The sequence below is a fragment of the Dasypus novemcinctus genome, chromosome 11 (genome assembly GCF_030445035.2).
Source record: "Dasypus novemcinctus isolate mDasNov1 chromosome 11, mDasNov1.1.hap2, whole genome shotgun sequence".
NCBI classification, from domain to species: Eukaryota; Metazoa; Chordata; class Mammalia; order Cingulata; family Dasypodidae; genus Dasypus; species Dasypus novemcinctus.
This window is the reverse complement of record NC_080683.1, coordinates 1,481,762-1,508,228: the sequence shown is the minus strand read 5'-3', so window position 1 is coordinate 1,508,228 and position 26,467 is coordinate 1,481,762.

Below are 26,467 nucleotides of genomic sequence, written 5' to 3'. Positions count from 1 at the left end.
AAAGGAGTTTGTTAAGAAAGTAAAAAGGGAGCCTACACAGTGGGAGAAAATATTTGGCAACCATATATCTGATAAGAAACTTATAACTTGCATATATAAAGAACTCATATATCTTGAAAATAAAAAGATAAACAACCCATTTAAAAAATGGGAAAAAGATTTAAACAGACACATCTCCAAAGAAGAAATATAAATGGCTGAAAAGCACATGAAAAAATGCTCCAAATCTCTAGCTATCAGGGAAATGCAAATCAAAACAACAATGAGATACCATCTTACTCCCATAAGATTGGCAGCTATAAAAAAAACAGAAGAATACAAATGCTGGAGAGGATGTGAAGAAAGGGGAACACTCATCCACTGCTGGTGGGAATGCAGAAGGATCCAACCATTCTGGAGGACAGTTTGGCGGTTTCTTAAAATGCTATCCATAGATTTGCCATATGATCCAGCAATACCACTGCTGGGTATATACCCAGCAGAACTGAAAACAAGGACACAAACCGATATATGTACACCAATGTTCATAGCAGCATTGTTCACTCTCGCCAAAAGTTGGAATCAACCCAAATGCCCATCAACAGACGAGTGGATCAATAAAATGTGGTATATACACACAATGGAATACTACGTGGCTGTAAGAACAAATACACTACAAACACACGTGATAACATGGATGAATCTTGAGAACCTTATGTTGAGTGAAGCAACCCAGGCATTGAAGGACAAATACTACATGACCTCAATGATATGAAATAAACAAGCTGCCTCAGAGAGCTACAGACTGAATGATAGGCTTACAGGAAATCAGGGGGTGGAGGAAGGATGTGAGCCGACGTCTGCAGGGGTGGAATTTATGATGAGCTGGTGGTAAGTATGAACACAAAGAAGAGATAAAATGGGGGCAAGGGGCTGCCTTTGGGAGGGCTTTGCGGGTTTGAGGGGGGCTGGGGATGGGCAGATGAGTAATATTGCCCAATAAGTGGGGGGAGGGAGGGGTAGCATACGAACACAGGAGAGTGTCAGGTGTTGGCTGAGAGTAAAATGCTGAAAAAATCGTATCAAAATATAATTAAGAGGGTTACCTGTTTAGGATGCTCGGAAGGGATGGCCCGATGTGGGACGGGCTCCTGGGGCATGTCTGAATGCTCATTTTGCCAGAGTGGGTGATACCATTGGGTAGAGACCCAAGTAGTGAGAGTGGGGGTGGACCCACATCCTGGGGAGGACTAATGCCATCAAATAGAGGGAACTGTATCTCTCTGGAGAAAGGGTGGCTCCCAGGGCATTGGGGCAGCTGAGCAATTTAGGACCTGAACACTGTTGCAAGTATCTCTGGACGTGGCTCCTCGGGAAACGGAGGTTGGCTGTCACTGTGGGCACCAAGGGGATGGGAAAATGGATGTTAAATGTGTGAAACCAACGTAAATGAGGGGTAAGAGAGGAGTTTCGTGAGAATACACAAGGAAGGATATAAAATATGTAATATTACATCATAAACATATAGGGGACGACAGAATGACAATGTAAACCATAATGTAAAACATAGGATAACTAAAAATGTTAGAAAACTGCATGTCCTAAAGTATGCACCACAATGTAATCACAGATGTCACCTGGTTTGAAAGCTATTGTCTCAGACTATGTACATCACTTTAAGTAAATATGTTGTGAATAGGTTGTAAGAGTATCGCTGTGGAAGGGAAAAGGTTTTGTAATGGATGTGTGGGAGTGCTGTATATTGTATACATGAATTGCTGTCGTCTAGGGCTCTTGTGAAGAGAAGGTCAATAATTAGGGGGGGAAAAAAAGGAAAAGAAAAAGATAGGATGTAGAATTTTCCCAAGTCAACATGTATTCTATATCTAACCTTTAAACCCATCGCTATATTCCATTTTGCTAGTAAGAGATCCTGACATGATATTGGAGCTTCAATATTCAGAAAGTTCTGGATCCCAGAGTGGTCCAACAATGGCAGCGGAGAAATACTGGCATGGGATACTATTGACAGGGGATAAATGGCTGACAGGGAGCTATACAGGGCATATGTCCAGGGTGCATGGTAATGTTTGGATATACTCATAGTGGCAACAATTAAAAACTAAAGCTGGGGGGGTACTGGGTCCCTGGCCAGGGGTGCTGTGCCGTGGTCCCTAGGGGAGCAGCGGCAGCCCCCCAAGTGCAGCGGCAAGGACCGAGAAGGAATGAAGGTCCAACAGTAAGCCCCTGATACTAATGACTATGCTTGTGAGCCTACAGGCCTGAAATAAGAACAAGGCCTAGAGCAGCACTGTGCCTGGGAATCTCCTCCTGACAGCCTTCATGTTACTCAAATGTGGCCAGTCTCGAAGCCTAACTGAGCATCTAAATGCAATGCCTTCCCCCCAGCGTGGGACATGACACCCGGGGATGAGCCTCCCTGGCACCGAGGGATCACTATCAACTAACAACTGATAATGCAACTGGAAAATGACCTTGAATTGAAGGTTCGATGCGGATCAGTAGAATATCCCTGTCTACATAGAATAATATGACTTTAAAATGCTGTTTGACCTACTGTAAGGGGGAAATAGAAAGGAGAAATGAGTTTATATGGCTATGAGTCTCTAAAAAAGAGTCTGGAGGTTGTCAGAAGGATTTCCCTTATGCACAACTGAGCAGAGTATAAGAGACAGATAAAGTAGATACACTCCCCAGGTATTGGTTCCTTTGAGGGCTAAAGGGACCCACGGGTTCTACGGTCATGGCAGATAGGGTTCACTGCCATGTCAGATGGCCCTTCTATGGAGCTGGTGTTTCTGTGTGATGAAACTGGACCCAGAGGGGATCTCTTTTCATAAGACTATCATGCTACTTTACTGGAATTGTAGTTGGGATTGGGGTTTAAGATATATTTAGGGGATTGAATCTTTTTACTGACAATATGATAGCCAGGCCCTGAGCCTCAACAGACTCCAGCTCCTACAATCTGAATTATTGGACTCACCTCACTCAGCTAAGATGGAGTTGAAGAAGGGCAACCACCACACCATTGAGCCTAGAGGGCCTACAACTGAAAGCAGGAGGATTGCATCCAGTAACCATGTGGAATCTGAGCCTCCTCTTGACATAGAGGTGCAACGGACACAACCAATCCAAGGACCTCAGAGAAAAGGTGGCAATGGAGTGGGAAAAGTGGACACGGTGGCTGTTGGGTATGGGGAATGGCAGGAAGAGATGAGATGTGGAGGCGCCTTTGGGACTTGGAGTTGCCCTGGATGGTGCTTCAGGGGCAATCACCAGACATTGTAAATCCTCCCAGGGCCCACTGGATGGAATGGGGGAGAGTGTGGGCCATGATGTGGACCAATGACCATGAGGTGCAGAGATACCCAGAGATGTACTTACCAAATGCAATGGATGTGTCATGATGATGGGAGTGAGTGTTGCTGGGGGGGGGAGGGGTGCGGTGGGGGTGGTGGGGTCGAATGGGACCTCATATTTTTTAATGTAATATTTTTACAAAATCAAAAAAAAAATGCTCCAACTCTGTCCTTTGCCATGCCAATGCCATACTGACATGGCCTAATCAAAGCCCTAATCATAATTTTATCATGCCTAGGTACAAACCAGTTTACAAACATAATCCAATATCTATTTTTGGAATTCATAGCTGTATCAAACTGCTACAACTAGTGAAGTTGAACATTTTTTCATGTGTTTTTTCACCGTTTGTGCTTCTTCTTTGGATAATTGTCTATTCAGGTCTTTTGCCATTTTTTAATCAGGTAGTTTGTCTGTCTAATACTGAATTTTAGCATCTCTTTTTATATCATGGATATTAAATCCTTATTGGATATGTGATTTCCAAATATTTTCTCCTATTAAGTGGGTTGCTTTTTCAACCTTTGGCAAAGTTCTTTGAGGTGCAAAATTGCTTAATTTTGAAGAGGGCCCATTTATCTATTTTTTTCTTTTGTTGCTCATACTTTGGTTGTAAGGTTTAAGAAACTGTTGCCTACCACAAAGTCTTGAAGATGTTTTCCTTCATTTTCATCTAGGAGTTTATGGTTATCAATTTTATATTTAGGTCCATGATCCATTTTGAGTTAATTTTTGTATAAGGTGTGTGATAGGGGTCTTCTTTCTTTCTTTTGATTACAGATACCCAGTTCTCCCAGAATCATTTATTGAATAGACTGTTCTGACTCAGCTGGGAGGACTTGACAGTCTTTTACAAATCACTTGACTGTAGATGTGAGGGTGATTTCTGAGTTCTCAGTTTGGTTCCATTGGTCAATCTGTCTGTCTTTATGCCAGTACCATGCTACTTTTACCATTGTAGGTAAGTAAAATGTTTTAAAGTTGGAAAGTGAGAATCTTCCAACTTCATTCTTCTTTTTTTAAAAGACATTTCTGGCTATTTGGGGCCCTTTGTCCTTCCAAATAAATTTGATAGTTGGTTTTTCCATATCTGCAAACAAGTCTGTTAGGATTTTTATTGGGATTACATTGAATCTGTAAATATGTTTGGGTAGAATTAACATCTTAATATTTAGTCTTCCAGTCCATGAACATGGAATCTCCATTTAAGTTTTCTTCAGTACCTTTAAGCGATGTTTTGTAATTTTCTGAATATAGGTCCTTTATGTCCTCAGTTAAGTTTACTTTTAAATATTTGTTCTCTTAGTTGCTGTTGTAAACAGAAATTTTTTCTGATTTTCTTCTCAGTTTGTTCATCAGTGTTGTATAGAAATTCTATTAATTTTTGCAGAGTAACATTGTATCCCACAACTTTGCTGAACTCATCTATTAGTTCTAGTCACTTTGTTGTGGACTTTTAAGGGTTTTCTAAATATAGGATCATATCATCAGTGAATAGGGAGAGTTTAACTTCTTTTTCTATTTGGGATTCTTTAATTTCTTTATCTAGCCTAATTGCTTTAGCTAGAGCTTGTCTTGCTCCTGGTCAGTGAGAAAGCCTTCAGCCTTCCATCATTGAGTACAATGCTAGCTGTAGCCTTTCTATATATGTACTTTACCATATTGAGAATGCTTCCTTCTATTCCTATCTTGTGGAATATTTTTATCAATAAGGATGCTGTATTTTGTCTAATGCCTTTTATGTATCAATTCAGATTGTCATGTGATTTTTCTTCAATTTATCATTGTTGTTTATTACGTTAACTGATTTTCTTGTGTTGAACCACACTTGTATACCTGGGATAAAACCTACTTGATCATGGTGTATAATTATTTTAATGTGCCTTTGGATTCTGTTTGCAAGTATTTTGCATCTATATTCATTAAAGATATTGGTCTGTAAATTTCTTTTCTTGTAGTATCTTTATCTGGTTTTGGTATTAGAGTGATGCTTACTTCATAGAACAACTTTGGTAGTATTCTTTCCTGTTCAACTTTTTTGGAAGAGCTTATGAAAGATTGGTTTTAGATTGAATGGTAGAATTCTCCTATGAAGCCATCTGGTCCCAACTTTGGGAGGTTTTTGATATCTGTTTCAGTCTCTTCACTTGTGGTTTGTTGAGGTACTTTATTTCTTCTAGGGTCATTGTAGGTTGTGTGTTTCTAGGAATTTTTCCATCTCATCTACATTATCTAGTTTTTTGGTGTACAGTTATTCATAGTATCCTCTTGTGATCTCTTTTATTTCTACAGGATCAGTGCAGCCAGGTTGCTCTTTTTAAAATATAATTCTAAGAATGTTAATTATCTGTTTAAACCCATTCAGTGACCTCCACTGTCTTTATAAGCAAAAACAAAATACTTAAAATAACATATAAAGACCCCATGTAACCTTGGGAGTAATTTCTTACTCCTCGGACTTCAGTTTTCTTTTCCACCTCTTATATCCCTCTTTTTTGTACCCCAGGTTTATTACATTTTCTCATACCACAGTAGCACTGCATGTGCTATTGTCTCAGTTAGTAATTTTCTCTTTTGCTCCCCTGGCGATTTATTTTTAGGTCACAATTTAAACATCACTTTTTCACCAGAGAGGCATTTTCTGTCTCTTAGATATTAACTCACCTTATAGTTTGCACCCTAAACCTCACTTATTATAATGTATATCTGTATCTCAAATAGTCTCTCTTAAAACTTCCTTAGCTAGAGCAGCTCCTACTATCTCCTATTTTATTAGGAATCCTGAAGAATGTTTCATGCTAATAATATCATGCAAACAATTTCAATGCTTTTTCTTCTCATCTGCCAGTAGTGCATTTTATCATTGAATACAATTTTGATGATGCTACCAACCACAGAACTAATAAAAATTTTATATACCCTTTAACTCATTTACTTATTTGGTGTTGATAACTGAAAAATCATTATATTCATGTTGAGTGCCTGATCTGTGAGACACTGTAATGATCAAGATAGATAGCTAATCTCTTCAGGAAGCTCATATATTAATGGGAGGTCTAACAGTTAAATAGTTATGATAAATGGATATATCTACCTTGTGAGGGAAATGCAAGAGCCTCTAGGGCTGCATGGAAGAAAGGAGTGGGGGAGATCTAGAGGATTAGGGTTTTAGTCATTGAGACATTGTTAGAGTCATACATACCTCAGTTTGGATACTTGATCTGACTTTAGCTCCCTTTCTGACCTTGGAAAAGCCACTTAACCTTAAGCTTCAGTCTCATCACCTGTAAAATAGATATCTTAATATCTTCCTCATGGCATTGTTGTGAAAATAAAATGGGATTATGCATGCAAAGCATGTATCACGTTTGACATGTGAAAGTGAACAATAATTGTTGCTCAAGTTATTTTCTTGAATCTTAAGTCATGATAAAAATATCACAAATATTTCCATATATGATTATTTTTAAAGGCTTCACATGTTGTTTAATGAGTTGACTAGCATTTGCATGTTTCTCCTTTTTTTTTTGTATTATAAACAATGCTATGATAAACAATCTTGTATAGGATATCAGCAAAATGGTGGATTAAGAGCCTCTGAAAATTTACCCCATCATAAAAGCCAAAAAAAGCCCAGCAAAAGTTGTCAGAGTCAATATTTTTAGAATTCTGGAAGTTAACCAAAGACTTTCAATGAATTTTTAAATGATATGTGTTCTGTGGAAGACATTTTGACACTGAGGGGGTAAATAGGACCCTAGAAAAACCACTGCTTGTATTGGAATGGGTAATTTTAGTGGTAAATAACACAAATCAACCCCAAAGCAGTGTAATTATTTGGATCACATTGATTAAATGTCAAAAGGTACTGATAACTGAAGTTGTGACTTGATCTAGTTCCTCAGGAATGTTGTAAGGATCTATCTACTTCTCTCTGAAGCTTACATCTATACTGGTTTCTTTCTAAGACAGGATGTACCCAACACCATCAGTTCTAGGAGTATCAATTTCCAGTTTAGCAAAAAAAAAAAAAAAATTGGAGAGTCTATTTATCTTTGATCAAATTCCCCTGTGCTCTTGTTCACTTTTATGGTTTTGTTTCTATTTGTATCCCTGTTGCAGTTACCTATACTTTGACCAGTCACCCTTGGAAGGTATCACCACCCTGGAGCTACATGTGGAATAAACTGACTTAAACCATGTCAACTTAGAGTTGGAGGGGGTGCTCCCAAAAGATGAATATAGAGCAATACAAAAAGGGAAAACCAAAAGACAAAAAATAAGCCAAGAAATGATGATGTATACTTTATAATAGTAAAGGATGCAATCCATAATGAATATTTAATTGAATATTCCAAATAACACAATATGCATGTAGTAATAAAAATAAATATGTAATAAAAATAAAGATAAAAAGTATAATAGAAAAGAAAGCTCACTAATTATAGAACCCTTAAATAAATCCAAGAGTATAATAGGGAATTACTGGAAGCATTTGTTTAAAATCAGAAACAACACATCATTGTCATATATTATGAGGAGGCACTAATTAATATAGATAACACAAATAAAAATATATTGTTAAAAAAATTAAAGGACTTAATAACTAAAGCCAAGATAATTCTCTTATGTTAAACAATACTGAGACCAAGCTGAAGTAGTGTAAATGGATGCTCCATGAATACTTGCTCTTGGAAATTAAAACTGTGAAAGGTCTAAATGGCTTAAGAATCAAGACAAAGAGCTTGCCCCTCAAGACTCTCTTCAAAAAAGTGTCCTTGCTACATTCCCCAAAATAAATAATTTCTGCCCACATCCACACACTCTCTGCCTTGTATGAGCTGTCTTAAAATCATTCAACTCATGCCCTATAATTCTATAAATATTTTTCTACTAAATACCTCATGTTGTATTATTTTATTCATATGAATTGTCCAAAAGAGGTATAGTTATGGGGATAGAAAGCACTAAAGTTTACATAGTGCTAGGGGACTTGGAGAGAAATGGGGAGGGACTGCTAATTTACAGAGTTTCTTTTAGTGATGAGAATGTTCTAAAATTGACAATGATAATGATTGCACACTTCTGTGACTGTATTAAAAAGAATGAATTTTACAATTTAAATGAATTGTATGATATGTGTCTTAGTTTTTACAGCTGCTATGACGAATACCACATAATAGGTTTGCTTAACAACAGGAATTTACTGGCTGAACGTTTCAGAGGCTAGAAGGCTTGCCTCCTCCCAGAGTTTGTAGAATTCTGGCTGGCTGACAATCTGAAAATTCTTGGGTTCCTTGGCTTTTCAAGCCCAAGGTTATATCCTGTCTTTTCATATCTGGATGTTCCTGCTGACTTCCTGCTTCTCCGCATGACTTTGTCTTTATAAGACCTTAAAAAACAGGATTCAGACCCATCCTGATTCAGTTGGCCACACCTTAATAAAAAAATAACATCTTCAAAAGGTGCTGTTTGCAATAGGTTCATGCCAACAGGACTAGTATTAGGAATGTGGTTTTGTTTTTCTGGGGTAGATAATTCAATCTACAACAGTATGTGAATCATACCTCAATAAAACTGTTATACATATTTTAGAGAAAGGAAATGAATGGCTTCAGAAAGATGAGTGAAAGTATTGCACACTTAAAAAACTGATTCCTGTCACTTACTTAACAATTACTTATGGGTCCTTGCTCCTATCAGGAACTACTCTTGATGCTGGGTAAATAGGGATAAATAAGGGAGGTGGTTCCCTGAAATCATGGGACCTAAATACAGAACAAATATGTGGTCTATGTGGAAGCATTTTTCATGTGCCTGAAAGACTTCTTCCAAAATATATTTTAAGAAATGCAGACATACAGAAATATGACAAATAAATAAAGGTCCCCACATGATGAATTACTGTTCAGGAAACATAGGCCTTTCTAGTAAGTAAAATGGATTAAGTTGTATATTATTGATAAACACATCCCATGTTCTGATGTTTAATCAAAACAGCACACAGAAGCTATATGAACTTTGTTTTATTAATTATACAAATTTTATAATGGTAAATTTCATTAATGTTTTAACCAGAGGGTATTGACCACTTGATAAACAGAAATAAACATTCTCATATGAAACTCTACTACAGCTGGTGTTACAAATGACAAGCGAAGCCTACCTAGAAATATAATTAAAATTAAATAGAATAAATAAATAGTATAAACAATATTTAAATAGAATAGAATAAATTTATGGATTCATATTATATAATACACAGTTATGAAATATACTAACAGTTATAACTTATCAAATATCCAATTATGCCACTTTTATACTCTCTTAATAGAATAAGACTAAATGAGAAAAAATAAAATGTATCAGTTGAGACAAAAAGGTCTTGCTGCTGTGGGTCTTCAAAGTAGACCATTGGAATCAGGATCCACAGAACAGGTGCTACATTTGTTTCCAGGTTATATAAACAGAAGCTGGAGTCAAGAGGTTGGTGTTGGTACATTATTGTTACCAGTGGAGATTAGTGTTGAGCCAAGGAATTCCCCTAGTAAATGAACTCTTGGGGAGTTTCCTCCTCACTTTCCAAAATAGGGGAAAGAACAGCATATCATCTTCTCAGAACATTCCTCCTGGGACTCCTTCTTAACCTCTGACATTTGACAGGAGGGCAATGTGGAAGAACAGAGCCTGGGCTGGCTGCTCCCCTATCAGGTGAGAGGGTTGAAGAAGATTCTATTGAGCTGCTTCTGCTTGTGAGAGGAGCTACAAGACAAGATCTGTCTTGACCTCCTGTGGCACCTGCTGACTCTGGATGGGGTTGACCCAACTTCAGGGCCCCCAGGGTGTGGTAACTGGTTGATACAGGGCATGGCTTTACCATTTCAGCCTGATGTTCCTCCTTCCTTGGGGAACTGTTGATCCAGAGGATTCCTGGTTGTGGCTCCAGAACTCTGCCAAATGCTCCATTTGAAACATGAGGGGTGGAATGATAATTTTCAGAAACTTTATGTTCTTCCTTGATTAGTTTTTGTGCCATGGAAGTGCTTTCTTTTCTCAGTTGAAATAGGTTTCTCCCAGGTATCACAGCTCTTACTTACATATAATGAGCTTTATGCCTCTGGGAAATAAGGCTTTCATAATACTCAGTGATTCTATTAACTTTTTCTGCAATGATTTCTGCTTGAATTTTACAAGTTTTCAGCTTTGCACATACATTGCTGATGTCTTTATTTGCTTTGGAAAAATATTCCTCCATCTTTATGGAGTAAATTCTCTTTAACTTGACCATTCGATTAAAACTTGTCTCCTTTTCTTGATGCAGATGGACTTGAAGTTTCTGCTGGAGCTTTTGCCTCTCCCTTTCCAGTTAGGAGAGTTCTAACTGGAGCAATGCTTTTTCAGTTTGGAATCTTTCTACATGATTTTCAAATTCACTGATTATTTTAATTTCTTCATCTAATTTTGCATGCATTTCTTTTCTTTTTCCTTAAGATTTTTTAATTCATTTTTTAGAAAATATTACATTCAAAAAATATGAAGTCCCATTCAACCCCACCGACCCCACCCCCCACGCCCCCCACAGCAACACTCCCTCCCATCACCATGACACATCCACTGCACCCGGTAAGCACATCTCTGGGCATCGCTGCACCCCATAGTCAATGGTCGACATCATAACCCACATTCTCCCACGTTCCATCCAGTGGGCACTGGGGAGGTCTACAATGTTCTGTAATTGTCCGTGAAGCACCACCCAGGACAACTCCAAGTCCTCAAAATGCCTCCCCAGCTCATCTCTTCCTCCCATTTCCTGCACCCAGCAGCCACCATGTCCACCCTTCCCACACCAATGCCACATTTTCTCTGTGGACCTTGGATTGGTTGTGTCCATTGCACATCTATGTCAAGAGGGGGCTTAGATTCCACATGGATACTGGATGCAATCCTCCTGCTTTCAGTTGTAGAAACTCTAGGCTCCATGGTGTGGTGGTTGACATTCTTCAATGCCATGTTAGCTGAGTGGGGTAAGTCCAATAAATCAGAGTGTAGGAGTTGAAGTCTGTTGATGTTCAGGGCGTGGCTTTCATATTGTCAGTCCAGAGATTCAAATCCCCTAAATATATCTTAAGCCCCAACACCAACTACAACTCCAGTAAAGCAGCATGAAAGTCTTGTGAAAATAGACCCCATCTGAGTCCAGTTCCATCACGCAGAAACACCAGCTCCAAAGAAGGGCCATCTGACATGGCAGTGAACCCCATCTGCCATGACCATAGAACCCGTGGGTCTCTTTAGCCCTCAAAAGAACCAATAACTGGGGTTGTATCTACTTTATCTGTCTCTGAGACTCTGCTCAGGTGTGCATAAGGGCAATCCTTCTGACAAACTCCAGATTCTTTTTTAGAGACTCATAGCCATATAAACTAATTTCTCCTTTCCATTTCCCCCTTACTTTAGGTCAAACAGCATTTTATTTTATTTTTATTTTTTTTAATCTTTTTTTTTAATTAATTAATTTATTTTTTATTGCCTTTGTAATAATATTACATTAAAAATATATATGTGAGGTCCCATTCAACCCCAACCCCCCACCCCCCCCTCTCCCTCCCCAACAACACTCGTTCCCATCATCATGACACATCCATTGGATTTGGTAAGTACATCTTTGGGCACCTCTGCACCTCATATACAATGGTCCACATCATGGCCCATACTCTCCTCCATTCCATCCAGTGGGCCCTGTGAGGATCCACGATGTCCGGTGATTAACCCCGAGGCGCCATCCAGGGCAGCTCCACGTCCCAAATACGCCCCCACCTCTCATCTCTTCCTGCCCTTCCCCATACCCATCGTCCACCATGTCCACTTTTCCCAATCCAATGCCACCTCTTCTATGTGGACATTGGATTGGTTGTGTCCATTGCACCTCTATGTCAAGAGGAGGCTCAGATTCCACATGGATGCTGGCTGCCATCCTCCCATTTTCAGTTGTAATCACTCTAGGCTCCATGGTTTGGTGATTGTCCTTCTTCAACTCCATCTTAGCTGAGTGTGGTAAGTCCAATAAATCAGATTGTAGGTGCTGGAGTCTGTTGAGGCTCAGGACCTGGCTATCACATTATCAGTCCAGAGATTCAAATCCCCTAACTATATCTTAAACCCCAACGTTAACTGCACCTCCAGCAGATTAGTATGAAAGTCTTATGAAGGGAGATCCCATCTGAGTCCAGATTCATCACACATAAACACCATTTCCAGAGAGGGGCCATCTGCCCTGGTAGTAAACCCCATCGGCCATGACCATAACTCTCATGGGTCTCTTTAGCCTTCATAGGAACCAATATCTGGGGGTTGTATCTGCTTTATCTGTCTCTCTGACTCTGCTCAGTTGTGCATGAGGGCAATCCTTCTGCCAGCCTCCAGACTCTTTTTTAGAAACTCGTAGCCATATAAACTCATTTCTATAAAGCTACGGTGGTGAAAACAGCATGGTATTGGCATAAGGAAAGACACATAGACCAATGGAATCGAATTGAAAGCTCTGATATAGAACCTCACATATATAGCCACATAATATTTGATAAAGCCACCAAACCCTCTCAATTGGGAGACAGTGGCCTATTCAACAAATGGTGTCTGGAGAACTGGATAGCCATAGGTAGAAAAATGAAAGAGGATTACCATCTCACACCTTATACAAAGATCAACTCAAGATGGATCAAAGACCTAAATATAAGAGCCAAGACCATAAAAACCTTAGAAAGCAGTGTAGGGAAACATCTACAGGACCTTGTAATAGGAAAAGGATTTATGAATATCTCACCAAAAGCACGAGCAGCAAAAGAACTAATAGATAAATGGGACTTCCTCAAAATTAAAGCCTTCTGCACCTCAAAGGAGTTTGTCAAGAAAGTAAAAAGGGAGCCCACACAGTGGGAGAAAATATTTGGCAATCATATATCTGATAAGAAACTTATAACTTGCATATATAAAGAACTCCTATATCTTGAAAATAAAAAGATAAACAACCCATTTAAAAAATGGGAAAAAGACTTAAACAGACACTTCTCTGAAGAAGAAATACAAATGGCAAGAAAGCACATGAAAAAATGTTCCAAATCTCTAGCTATCAGGGAAATGCAAATCAAAACTACAATGAGATACCATCTTACACCCATAAGATTTCCTCTCTGACCCACTGTTTTTCTAAGAGTGTGCTGTTTAATTTCCAAATCATTGTGTGAAATCTGGGCCTCTGACCCTTGCAAATTTCCAGCTTCACTCCACTGTGGTCAGGGATATTATTTCGTATGATTTCGATCTTTCTGAATTCATTAAGCCTTTCTTTGTTGCCTAACATATGGTCTACCTTGGAGAATGATCCATGTGCACTTGAGAATAATGAATGTCCTGCTGTGTTTGGGTGTAAAGATCTATATATGTCTATTAGATCTAGCTCCTCTAATATACTGTTCAAATGTTTTGTTTCTTTAGTGATTCTCTTTTGAGATGTTCTGTCCAAGGTAGATAGTGGTGTATTAAAATCCCCCACTATGATTGTAGATGCATCTATTTTTCACTTAGTTTTTCCATCATTTGCCTCATGTATTTAGAGGCGCCCTTGTTAGGAGCATAAATATTTATGATCATTCAATCTTCTTGATAGATTGTCCCTTTCACTAAAATGTAGTATCTTTCTTTGTCTCTCACAATTGTTTTGCATTTAAAGTCTATTTTGTCTGATATTAATATAGCTACTCCTGCCTTTTTTTGGTTATTGTTTGCTTGTATGATTGTTTTCCAGCCATTGACTTTCAACCTCCATGAGTCTCTGGGTCTATGATGTGTCTCTTGTAGACAGCATATAAATGGGTCATACTTCCTTATCCAATGTCCCAGTCTGAATCTTTTGATAGGTGAGTATAATCCATTGACATTCAGTGTTATTACTTTCAAAGAATTATTTGTGTGTTAGCCATATTTTGATTGGATTTGTGTTTGTCATATTTTGTTTGCATATTTTTCCATCTATTTTTGTCTTTTTTGTTGCTCTTACACTCTCCTCCAACTCTGCCTGTCCTATTTTTTCCTTTCTTCCTGCAGAACTTCCTTTAGAATTTCTTGAAGGGAAGGTTTCTTGTTGATATACTCTTTCAGTTTCTGTTTATCTGTGAATATTTTAACTCTCCATCGTTTTTGAATGCTAGTTTAGCTGGATAGAGTATTCTTGGTTGGAAATTTTTTTCCTTTAGTACCTTGACTATATCATACCACTGCCTTCTTGCCTCCATCATTTCAGATGAGAAATCAGCACTTAATCTTATGGAGCTTCCCTTGTATGTGATGGTTTTCTTTTCTCTTCCTGCTTTTAGAATTTTCTCTTCGTCTTGAGTATTGGATAATTTGACAAGTATATGTCTTGGAGTGGGCCTGTTGGGGCTTATGGCCAGTGGAGTGCACTGTGCTTCTTGGATATGTACATCTGTCTCTTTCAGTAGATTTGGGAAGTTTTCAGCCATTATTTCCAGCAACACTCCTTCTGACCCCTTTCCCTTCTCTTCTCCTTCTGGAATGCCTATAATATGTATGTTTGAGCATTTTGCATTATCATTCAGGTCCCTAAGTCCTAGCTGGATTTTTCTATCTTTTTATCAACCAATTCTACTGTCTGTTTGATTTCCAATGTACTGTCTTCCACACCACTAATTCTCTGCTCTGCCTCTTCTAGTCTGTTGATATTTGCTGCAAGTGTATTTTTGATTTCTTGAACTGTGGTGTTCATTTCCATCATATCTGTTATCTTTTTGTGTATGTCTGCAATTTCCCCTCCAAGTGTTGTCTTCATGTTGTTAACCTCTTCCTTTACTTCATCAAATTTGTTGGTGATAAATGTTCTGAGATCTTTCATTACTTGTGCGAAGTTCTGCTCCCCTTCCTGATTTTTAGTTTGTTCATTGGATTCAGCCATGTTTTCCTGATTACTGGCTTGGTTTGTAGATTTTTGTTGCTGTCTGGTCATCATTTTATCTTGACAGGTTTAATCAGTTCCTTAGCTTCTTTGTCTAGTCTTGGAGATTAATTAGCTGTTGTTTTTGTGTAAGTGTTACATCTTTTCTTTGTCACTTTGTTCTTCTTATTCTAATTTCTTATTGCTGGTTGAGTTCACTTTAAAGGAAAATATTAGTGCCGGGGAAAGGCAATTGCGTAAGCAAGGAAAAAGTGTAAAGTAGTATTGGTGATATATGTTAACAAAGCAACAATATGAGATCTGGGAGGATGGAGGTTAAATTCATGTAAGTTGTGTAGAGTTATAGCAGTAGGTAGAGTACCTATAATTAAGTAGTCAACTGAATGTGGGAGGAATATGGTATGAACTAAAAAGCTATTGTTTTCGTGAGAGAGGGAAAGAGAAAAGAAAGGCAATAGTTTCAAGAGTGGATTATAGATGGAAAACAAAACAAAGGGATTAGAAAATAAGAGTTAGACACTTTGTGGATCAAAGAAAGTGAGGTGGAATATAGGAGAGACAGTAGATGATGGAGGCTATCAAGATGTAGGGGAAAGGGGATAGTGTAGATAGCCAAAATCTCTTCACACAGAAATGAGGCAGTGGAGGATGAGGAAACCCAGCAAATGTGAGGTGTTCCCTGCAGCACCTATTGTACAATTAAGATAAAATATAATAAGAAGATAATGAGGGACAAGAGAGAGAGAGAAAACAGAAAAAAAAAGAGTAGAAAGGAAGAAAGAAAAAGGGGGTGGGTAAAGGGCAGGAAACAGGTAGGGAAAAGAAAAAAAAAGATATACACCAACCACAACAGCAACAACAACAAGAAAAAAACCTAAATAACTGAGAAAAAAAAGACTTTGGGGGATACGCTGGGAGAAAAGACTAGGGGATAATACAATGTTAGCAATCAGGACATTAAAAAAATAAAAAATAAGCTAAAATCAAAATAAAAACAAAACAAAATGAAACAAAAAATAAAAAATGCAAACGTTGAGGGCTAGGACATTCAAGGACCTCAGATGGACCTCAGGGTATGATGGATTCAGGGATGGAAAGTCTGAGATATTGAAGACTCAAGAGGTGTGAGTCTCTGGGGTGTGGGCCACCAGGGTTTAGGGGACTCAGACTTGGCAACCTCAAATCTGGTCAACAGGGAGCCTGGGAGCACTGCAGTGTAACACAGCCTTTAGGGCTCCCCACAGCTGGGTGCCAGACCTATGGGGGAAGTCAGATCTGCATACTCTATCTTATGTGTCTGAGCCCCACAATTCACTCACTCACTGGGGTCTATTCTGTGGCTGTATCATCAATTCGGCTTCAGGACACCTCCCACCCTGTATGCCCCTGGAATGGCCACCTGAGGGCTCCTCTACACTGCAGCCAATTTAATGACGCAGATCAGAAGCCAGGCCCGGGGGTGGGGCTCCAGTCAGAAATGCTGACAACAGAGTCCAAAACTGAAATTCCCAAGCTTCGCAAAATATTCCCCCAATTGGCTTCCAGACGTGTCCCCCCCCCCCCCCCCCCGCCACACTCTGTAACAGCCTCCCGGTTACGTCCCTTTATTGCCAGCAATCTAAGTCCGCTGCAGATTGGCAGCTGGGCTTGGGGGGGGGGCTCCAGGCGGAAGCGCTATTACTTGTGTTTGCAATCAGAAATTCCCCACTTCACAACAAAACCCCCTTTTGTCTCTCCAAATCAGTCTGCAAAGGCGTCCCGTCCTGTCAACCCCCTAACAGACCGCCCAGGGCTCATGAATTCCCCAGTACCACAGAGCCTCCAAAAAGCATGGCCACAACGCCGGTTCCATGGCTCCACCCACCCCAGGAGGGAGCATCCCGTGTGCAGCTCTCACCTCCATGCAATAGAGTTTCAATTATATCTTATAGACTAATCCTCTCCATTACCTTCCCACCAAATCGATGTCCAGACACCTCCTGTCCTGCAAAAATCCCAAAACAGCCTGGTCCTGGAGAACCTCCAATGCTGCCCAGCCACTTCTTTGCAGGAGAGACCATCAGGTAAGCTCACTCAGCCACCATCTTGCCCCACCCCTCCTAAGAACGTTAGTTATTAATACTTCTTCAATATAATACTTCATCAATTGTAGCAATGTACAATAGTAATATAAGATGTTGATAAAAGGGAAGAATGAATGGCAGTTAGGGGACATGTGGGAACTCTCTATACAATTACTCATTTTTCTGTAAATCTACAACTGTTCTAAAAATAAAATCTATTAACTTTTTAAAAAGTGCTTTGTCCAGGTTAATGGGTTAATCTTATTGACAAATAGACACAAATTTTGAGTCTGAGTCCCTAGTCTTTGGTTCATTTTGCAGTTTCAATTTTGCTACTGATGGCTTCTTTGTTCTGTGCACAGGTAAGTGAAATGATAAAAGATGAGACCCTCAAGTTCTAAAATCTTTTGCACTTTGGCAACTATATGTTCAAAAATTATGGGGCTAAAAGCTGCACTTATCTAGCCAAATAGCAAAATCTCATTAAAGACAATCCAGAGTTGTAAAAGTGAATATAGGGAATGTTCCAAAGAGGCAAATTTACTCAACCCAGAGACTGCATTTAAGAAACAGGGCTCCCATATTAGGCCAAATTGGATGCCAATTTCAATAGGTACTCAGAGTCTACTGAGAAATTGTGAGTCTCTAAAATTGCATATAAACTAGTGAGTTTTATATCTCTGTATTTCTGTGTTCTTACATCTTAGATGAAAAATTTGTGATTGAAGCTATAAGCTCTCTATTTGTGTCTGTCAGTATGTTTGTTTGATGTATAATACCTTCTGATGGTATTACCAAATTAACATAAAACTTCTTAAAAGAGCTGTACTCAAATTGCCTTAAAGATAATTAAGACTTTAAGTATGAATATTCCTGAAATCTTAAGGAAACCAAGACTTGAATATTTCCAGTGAAAGAGTATTCATTAGAACTACATCTAAATGTTTAAAAAAACACTCAAGTTCATGTAATTTTGATAAACCTTCGATAAATGAGATTAGTTTAATATTGTTAAAAAAACTATGCCTTCTGAATTATTAAGGACAAGTACAATACAGACAAAATTTAATTCTGCTTAGGTATGCTTTCCCTAAATATATACAGCTTACTGATAAACTGGCATTGTATCTACTAGATCTTTACAATGATGAAAAATGTTAATTTGCATTTAACCAAATTAATTTATTTTCTAAAAAATTTTATATTAAGAAAAATTATGATTTTTAGGATGTCAACTTGAAGACAGTTTCCAAGATCTTTTGGTAACTTAAGTATGAAAGGTAGGCCACAGGGGTTTGCCTCCCCAGGAAAGAAGAGAGAGAAGAAAGTGGTAAGATGTATTTAAGGTATTGAAAGAGAAAAACTGCTAGCCAAGAATTTTGTATCCAGTAAAGCTGTCCTTCAGAAATGAAGGGGAGGGACAGCAGACTTGGCCCAGTGGTTAGGGCATCCGCCTACCACACGGGAGCTCTGTGGTTCAAACCCTGGGCCTCCTTGACCCGTGTGGAGCTGGCCCATGTGCAGTGCTGATGTGTGCAAGGAGTGCCCTGCCATGCAGGGGTGTCCCCCATGTAGGGGAGCCCCATGAGCAAGGCCCGCACCCCATAAGGAGAGCTGCCCAGGAATGGTGCCACACACACGGAGAACTGACACAACAAGATAAGATGATGCAACAAAAATAAACACAGATTCCCATGCTGCTGACAACAACAGAAGCTGACAAAGAAACAAGATGCAGCAAATTGACACACAGAACAGACAACCAGGGCAGGGGGCAGAGGGGAGAGAAATAAATAAATAAATAAATAAATAAATCTTTAAAAAAAAAGTGAAGGGGAGTTCAAAGTCTCCACAGACAAACAAAAAATGATAGAATATGTTACCAAAAAAGATAGAAGTACAAGAGATACTGAAGGGATTGCAGCAGTCTCAAAGGAAAAAACAAGGGTGAGAGACTTGGAAAAGAGTGTAGAAATTAAGAATATTTGAAATAGTAAACAAATAGACTAGAGTATAATGTCATGACTGAAAGTCAAAGGTCAAAATGGATGCAGTACTGCCTTTAAACATTGAATTAAATTAACATTATAACATTGAATGTTAATGGCTTGAACTCCACAATCAAAAGACACAGACTGATAGAATGAATTTTAAATTATATGCCATTTATATTGTCTACAAGAGAGTCACCTCAGATGTAAGGCACAACCAGGTTAAAAGTGAAAGGCAGGAAAATTATACTCCATGCAAACATTATAGTAACCAAAAAAGAGCTGGAGTAGAAAGACTAAAATACAAAATAAATATCAAGTGCCAAGCTGTTCTAAGGAATGAAAAAGGTCATTATATATTAATAAAAGAGGTAATTCAACAAGAAGAAATAACTATTCTAAACATTTGTGCACATAACCTCACAGCCCCCAGATACATGAGGTACACACTGGGAAAGCAGGCAAATAGATGTCTCTACAATAACAGTTGAAGACTTCAATACATCACTCTTAGTACTGGATAGAACATCTGGACAGAGAATAAAGAAACAGAGCACTTGAATAATGTGATAAATGAACTAGACCTAACAGATATTTATAGAGCATTACACTCCAAACCAGCAGGATATATAATACATTCTTTTGAAGTGCTCATGGATCCTTCTCCAAGATAGACCATATGTTGGGTCACAAGACAAGTCTTAATAAATTTTAAAAGATTGAAATTATACAAAACACTTTCTCTAATTATAATGGAATGATGCTGGAAAGAAATAATGGACAGAAAAGGGAAAATTCATAAATATATGGAGATTAAACAACAACTCTTAAAAACTAGTGAGTCAAAGAAGAAATTGCAAGAGAGTTCAGCAAATATCTTGAGATGAGTGAAAACAAGAACACAACATAAAACCTATGGGATAATGTAAAGGCAGTGCTCAGAGAGAAATTCATAGTGTTTAATGCTTACATTAAAAAAGAAGAAAGAGCTAAAATTGGTAATCTAACTGCACACCTGTAAGAACTAGAAAAAGAACAGCAAGCTAATCCCAAACTGATCAAAAGGAAAGAAACAGTAAAGATCAGAACAGAAATCAAAGAAATCAAGAACAACAACAATAAAATGATAGGGAGAATCAACAATATCAAAAGTAGGTTTTTGAGATCAACAAAATCCACAGACCCTTATCTAGACTAACAAAGAAAAAAAGAGATGACACATACAAATAAAATCAGATATGAGAGGGGGGACATTACAGGAAAGAAATAGTAAAGATCAAAGCAGAAATCAAAGAAATCAAGAACAAAAAAAAGCAATAAGGAGTATCAGTAATACCAAAAGTTGGTTTCTGAGAAGATTGACAAAATCCACAGACCCTTATATAGACTAAAAAAAAAAAAAAAGGGAAATGACACATATAAATAAAATCAGATACAAGAGAGGGGATATTACCACTGTCCCTGTAGAAATAACAGATCATAAGAGGATATTATGAACAAGTGTATGCTAAAAAAAAAAAAAAAAAATAGAAAACATAGATGAGATGGACAAATTCCTGGAAACACATGAACTACCTACATGATTTTAGAAGAAATGGAAGACCTCAACAAACCAACCACAAGTGAAGAGATTGAAAGGGTCATCCAAAACCTCCTGTAGCAGTTTGATATGGTTATGAATTCTAAAAATAGATATTGGATTATGCTTGTAATCTGATCTGTATCTGGGCATGGTTGAGTTATGATTAGGGTGCTGTATCCCCACCACTTGGTCGGTGGGGACTTACAGATAAAAGGCATGGAAAAGAAGAGAGTTGAGGATTTCTGATGTTAGTGTTTGATGCTGAAGACCCAGGAAGTCAGCACCCAGATGAAAGAGAAGCCAGCACCAGGAAGGAAGAAATCTTGAACTCAAGAAAAGCAAGCCCCAGGAACATAGGAACCCAGGAAGTCTGAACCCTTGTGGACGTCTTCAGCCATCACTCCAAATAGACTTTGGTGAGGGAAGTAAGTTATGCTTTATGATCTGGTATCTGTAAGCTCCTACCCCAAGTAAATACCCTTTATAAAAACCAACCAGTTTCTGGTATTTTGCATCAGCACCCCTTTGGCCGACTAATATACCTCCGAAAGATGAAAAGCCCAGAACTAGATGGCTTCACAGGTGAATTCTAGCAATCACTCAAAGATGAACTAATACTGATCTTTGTCAAGCTCTTCCAAAAAATTGAACAGGAAAGAATGCTACAAACTCATTCTATGAACATCACCCTAATACCAAAAACAGATAAAGATACTATGAAAAAGGAAAATTACAGACCAATTATCTCTGATGAACATAAGATGCAAAAATTCTCAACAAATCACTTGCAAAAAGAATCCAAAAGCACATTAAAAATATTATACACCACAATCAAGTGGATTTTATCCTAGGTTATGCAAAGGTGATTCAACACCAGAAAATCAATTAGTGCAGTAAAGCACATTGATAAAGTGAAGAAGAAAAATCACATGATCCTCTCAATTGATGCAGAAAAGGCATTTGAAAAATATAGCATTATTTCTTGACAAAAACACTCCAAAAGATAGGAATAGAGGAAAGTTTTCTCAATATGGTAAAGTGCATATATGAAAACCCTACAGCTTGCATTGTCTTCAATTGTGAAAGACTGAAAGATTTCACACTGAGGTCAGGAACAAGAGAAGGATGTCAACCACTATTATTCAATATTGTGCTAGAAGTTCTAGCTAGAGCAATTAGGCTAGACAAAGAAATAAAAGGCACCCAAATATGAAGGGAAGAAATAAACTTTCACTATTCACTGATGACATGATCTTCTATCTAGAAAATCCAGAAAAATCCACAACAAAGGTACTATTACTGGTAGACAAGTTCAGCAAAGCAGTGGGATAAAAGATTAATATGCAAAAATCAATAGTGTTTCTACAATCTACAAATGAGCAATCTGAGGAGAAAATCAGAGAAAAAAATTCCATTAATGCTAGTGACTAAAAGAATCAAATACTTAGGAAGAAACAAACAAGGACATAAAAGACCTGCATTCAGAAGATTACAAAACATTGCTGAAAGAAACTGACAAAGACTTAAATAAATGGAAGGACATTCCATTTTCATGGACTGGAAGATGGAAGATTGTTAAAACATCAATTCTACCCAAACTGATTTTCAGATTCAATGCAATCCCAATAAAAATCCCAACAGCCTTTTTTTTGCAGGAATGGAAAGCCAAGTATCAAATTTATTTGGAAGGATAAGGGGCCCTGAATACACAAAAAAAGTCTAAAAATAGAAAGTTGGAGGACTCTTACTTCCAGACTTTAAAGCATATTACTTAGCTACAGTGCTAAAAACAGCATGGTACTGGCATAAAGATAGATAGATGGACCAATGGAACTGAATTGAGAACTCAGAAACAGACCCTCACATCTATGGTATGGTGGTTTTTGACAACCTATTAAACCCACCCAGCTGGTCCAGAACAGTCTACTTAACAAATGTTGGAAGAATTGGATATCTATATCCAAAAAAAAGAAAGAGGTCTTCTGTCTCACACTTTATATATAAAGTAACTCAAAATGGATCAAAGACCTAATTATAAAAGCTATAACCATAAAACTCCTAGAAGAAAATGTAGGAAAACATCTTCAAGATCTTGTGACAGGCAGTAGTTTCTTAAACCATAAGCCCAAAATGCAAGCAACAAAAGAAAAAATAAATAGGACCTCCTCAAAAGGAAGCGTTTTTGATTTTCAAAAGAATTTGTCAAGAAAGTAAAAAGTCAACCTACTCAATGGGAGAAAATATTTGGAAACCACATGTCCAATAAGGATTTGATATCCATGTTATATAAAGAGCTCACACAACTCAATGATAATAGGGCTAGCATGTGGAATCTGAGCCTCCTCTTGACGTAGAGGTGCAATGGACACAACCAATCCAATGTCCACAGAGAAAAGGTGGCATTGGAGTGGGAAAAGTGGACATGGTGGCTAATGGGTATGGGGAATGGCAGGAAGAGACGAGACATGGAGGCGTCTTTGGGACTTGGAGCTGCCCTGGATGGTGCTTCAGGGGCAATCACTGGACACTGTAAATCCTCACAGGGCCCACTGGATGGAATGGGGGAGAGTATGGGCCATGATGTGGACCATTGACCATGGGGTGCAGAGGTGCCCAGAGATGTACTTACCAAATGCAATGGATGTGTCATGATGATGGGAATGAGTGTTGCTGGGGGGGGGAGTGGTGGGGTGGGGGTGGTGGGGTTGAATGGGTCCTCATATATTTTTTTTCTAATGTAATATTTTTACAAAATCAATTAAAAAAATGGCCAAAAGATTTGAACAGACATTTCTCCAAAGATGAAATATAAACAGAAAGCATCAGAAAAAATGCTCAAACTCAGTAACTATTGGGTAATGCAGCTAAAAAATACAAGAAAATACAATTTTACACCTTATAGAATGTCCATTATATAAAACAGAAAAACTTCAAGTGCTGGAAAGGAAGTGGAGAAACAGAAACACCCCTTCACTGTTGATGGGAATGGACAATGGTGCAGCCTCTGTGGAAGGCAGTTTGGCAATACTTTAAGAGCTGAATATAAGACTTTGCATGATCCAGCAATCACGCTACTAGATAAGCCTTCAAAGAACTGAAAGCAAGAATGCAAACCAATGTTTGCACACTGTTGTTCATACCAGCATTATTGGCAATTGTTAAAATATAGAACCAGCCCCTAGTGTCCATCAACTGAAGAATGGATAACAAATGTGGCATATACACACAATGGAATAGTATTCATCTGTAAGTAGAAATGAAATCAGCATGTATATGACAATATGGATAAACACAGAGGATATTATGGCGAGTGAAATAAGACAGACACAAAAGGACAAATGTATGATCTCATTAATATGAACTAAATATGATAAGTAAGTTCATGGAGGTAACAAATTATAAGTTACTGGGAAATAGAAGGTGGGTTGAGATTGGGAAATGATGCTTAATGTATGCAGCATTATTAATAAGGTTAAATGTAAAAGTTTAGAAATGAATAGAGTTGATAGGAATACATGATAATGAGTATAATTAAAACAGCTGATTTATAAATGAGATTGTGGCTGAAAGGGGTAGTATGTGGAAGTGAATGTCAATTGAAAGGAAACTAGGGAATAATCTAGCGTATATATAGCAGTGATTTCAGTGGTGGATGAAGATTGTGGTTAATAATATAAGAATGCTCTTCTTTTACAAAGTGCTAAGAATATGGTGATGCATAGGAAAATTACAACCCATGTAACTATGGACAATAGTCAATAGCAATATTGGAATAGTTTCCAACAATGCCAAGGAGTTATTTTTTCAATACTAAGGAAGAACGATAGAGGATATAGGAGTATATGGGATTTTACCTTTTGGAATAATGAAAACGTTCTAAAATTGACTAAGCCGATGATTGCACAACTCCATGATAAAAATGAGAATCTCTGAGTGTCAATTTCAATAGATCGTATAAAGCATGAGACTGTATAAAACAAGGAATCCAATGGTGGATGATGGACTGTTGTAACAAGACAAGGGAAAGTTTTCTCCTGAACAACAGTAAACATAAAATACTAATATAGGGTATTAATAATTGGGTGGGTTGGGGGAAAATACAACAAATGTAAGTTTTGGGCTACAGTTCACATTAATATTTCTTTTTTAAATTTATTCCCCCTCCCCCATGGTTGTCTGCTCTCTCTGTCCATTTGCTGTATGCTCTTCTGTGTCTGTTGTATTATCATTAGGTGGCTTTGGGAACCCATCCTGGGACCTTCCAGAGTGGGAGAGAAGCAATCATTCTCTTGCATCACCTCAGCTTCCTAGTTTTCTAAATCTCATATTGTCTCTTCTCTGTGTTTCCTTTTGCTGTGTCATCTTGTTGCATCAGCTGTGTGGGTGACACCAATCCTGGGTGGACTGTACTCCTGCACAGGGACATCCCTTTGGAGGGCAGCACTCCTTATGCACAGCAATATTCTGCATGGTCCAGCTCACCACACGGTCCAGGAGGCCCTCAGCATCAAGCTACAGACCTCTTATATGGTAGGCAGAAACTCTATCCGTTAAGCCACATCCACTTTCCATAGTAATGTTTTGACAATGCTCTTTCATAATTTCTAACAAATATTTCTGACATGTAAGTTGTTGGTGGTATAGGAGCCTTGTATGATTATATGCATGATTGTCTTGTAAATTCAAAAATTTTACTGTATATTTATTGGTTTTTTTTCAAATTCTACTCAATTTATTCATTTTTTAAAAAGATACTACATTTAAAAAATATGAGGTCCCCATTCGCCCCCACCACCCCTTCCTCATCACTCCCCACAGTAACACTCTCCCCCATCATCATGTCACATCCATTGCGTCTGGTGAGTACATCTCCGGGCATTGCTGCACCCCATGTCCTGTGTTCCACACCATAGCCCACACTTTCCCACGTTCCATCCAGTGGGCCATGGGAGGACATACAACATCCAGCAATTGTCCCTGTGGCACCACCCAGGACAACTCCAAGTCCCGAGAATGCCTCCACATCTCTTCTCTTCCTCCCATTCCCCACACCCAGCAGCCACCATGGCCACTTTTCCCACATCAATGCCACTTTTTCTCGATTATTAACCACAATAGTTCATGAATAGAATATCATTAAGTCCACTCTGATCTTTACTGTATTCCTCCTTCCTGTGAACCTTGGCTTGGTTGTGTCCATTGCACATCTATGTCAAGAGGGGGCTTAGATTCCACATGGATACTGGATGCAATCCTCCTGCTTTCAGTTGTAGGCACTCTAGGCTCCATGGTGTGGTGGTTGACATTCTTCAACTCCATGTTAGCTGAGTGGGGTAAGTCCAATAAATCAGAGTGTAGGAGCTAAAGCCTGTTGAGGCTCAGGGCCTGGCTATCATATTGTCAGTCAAGATTCAAATCCCCTAGATATATCTTAAACCCCAGCACCAACTACAATTCCAGTAAAGTAGTATGAAAGTCTTGCGAAAAGAGATCACATCTG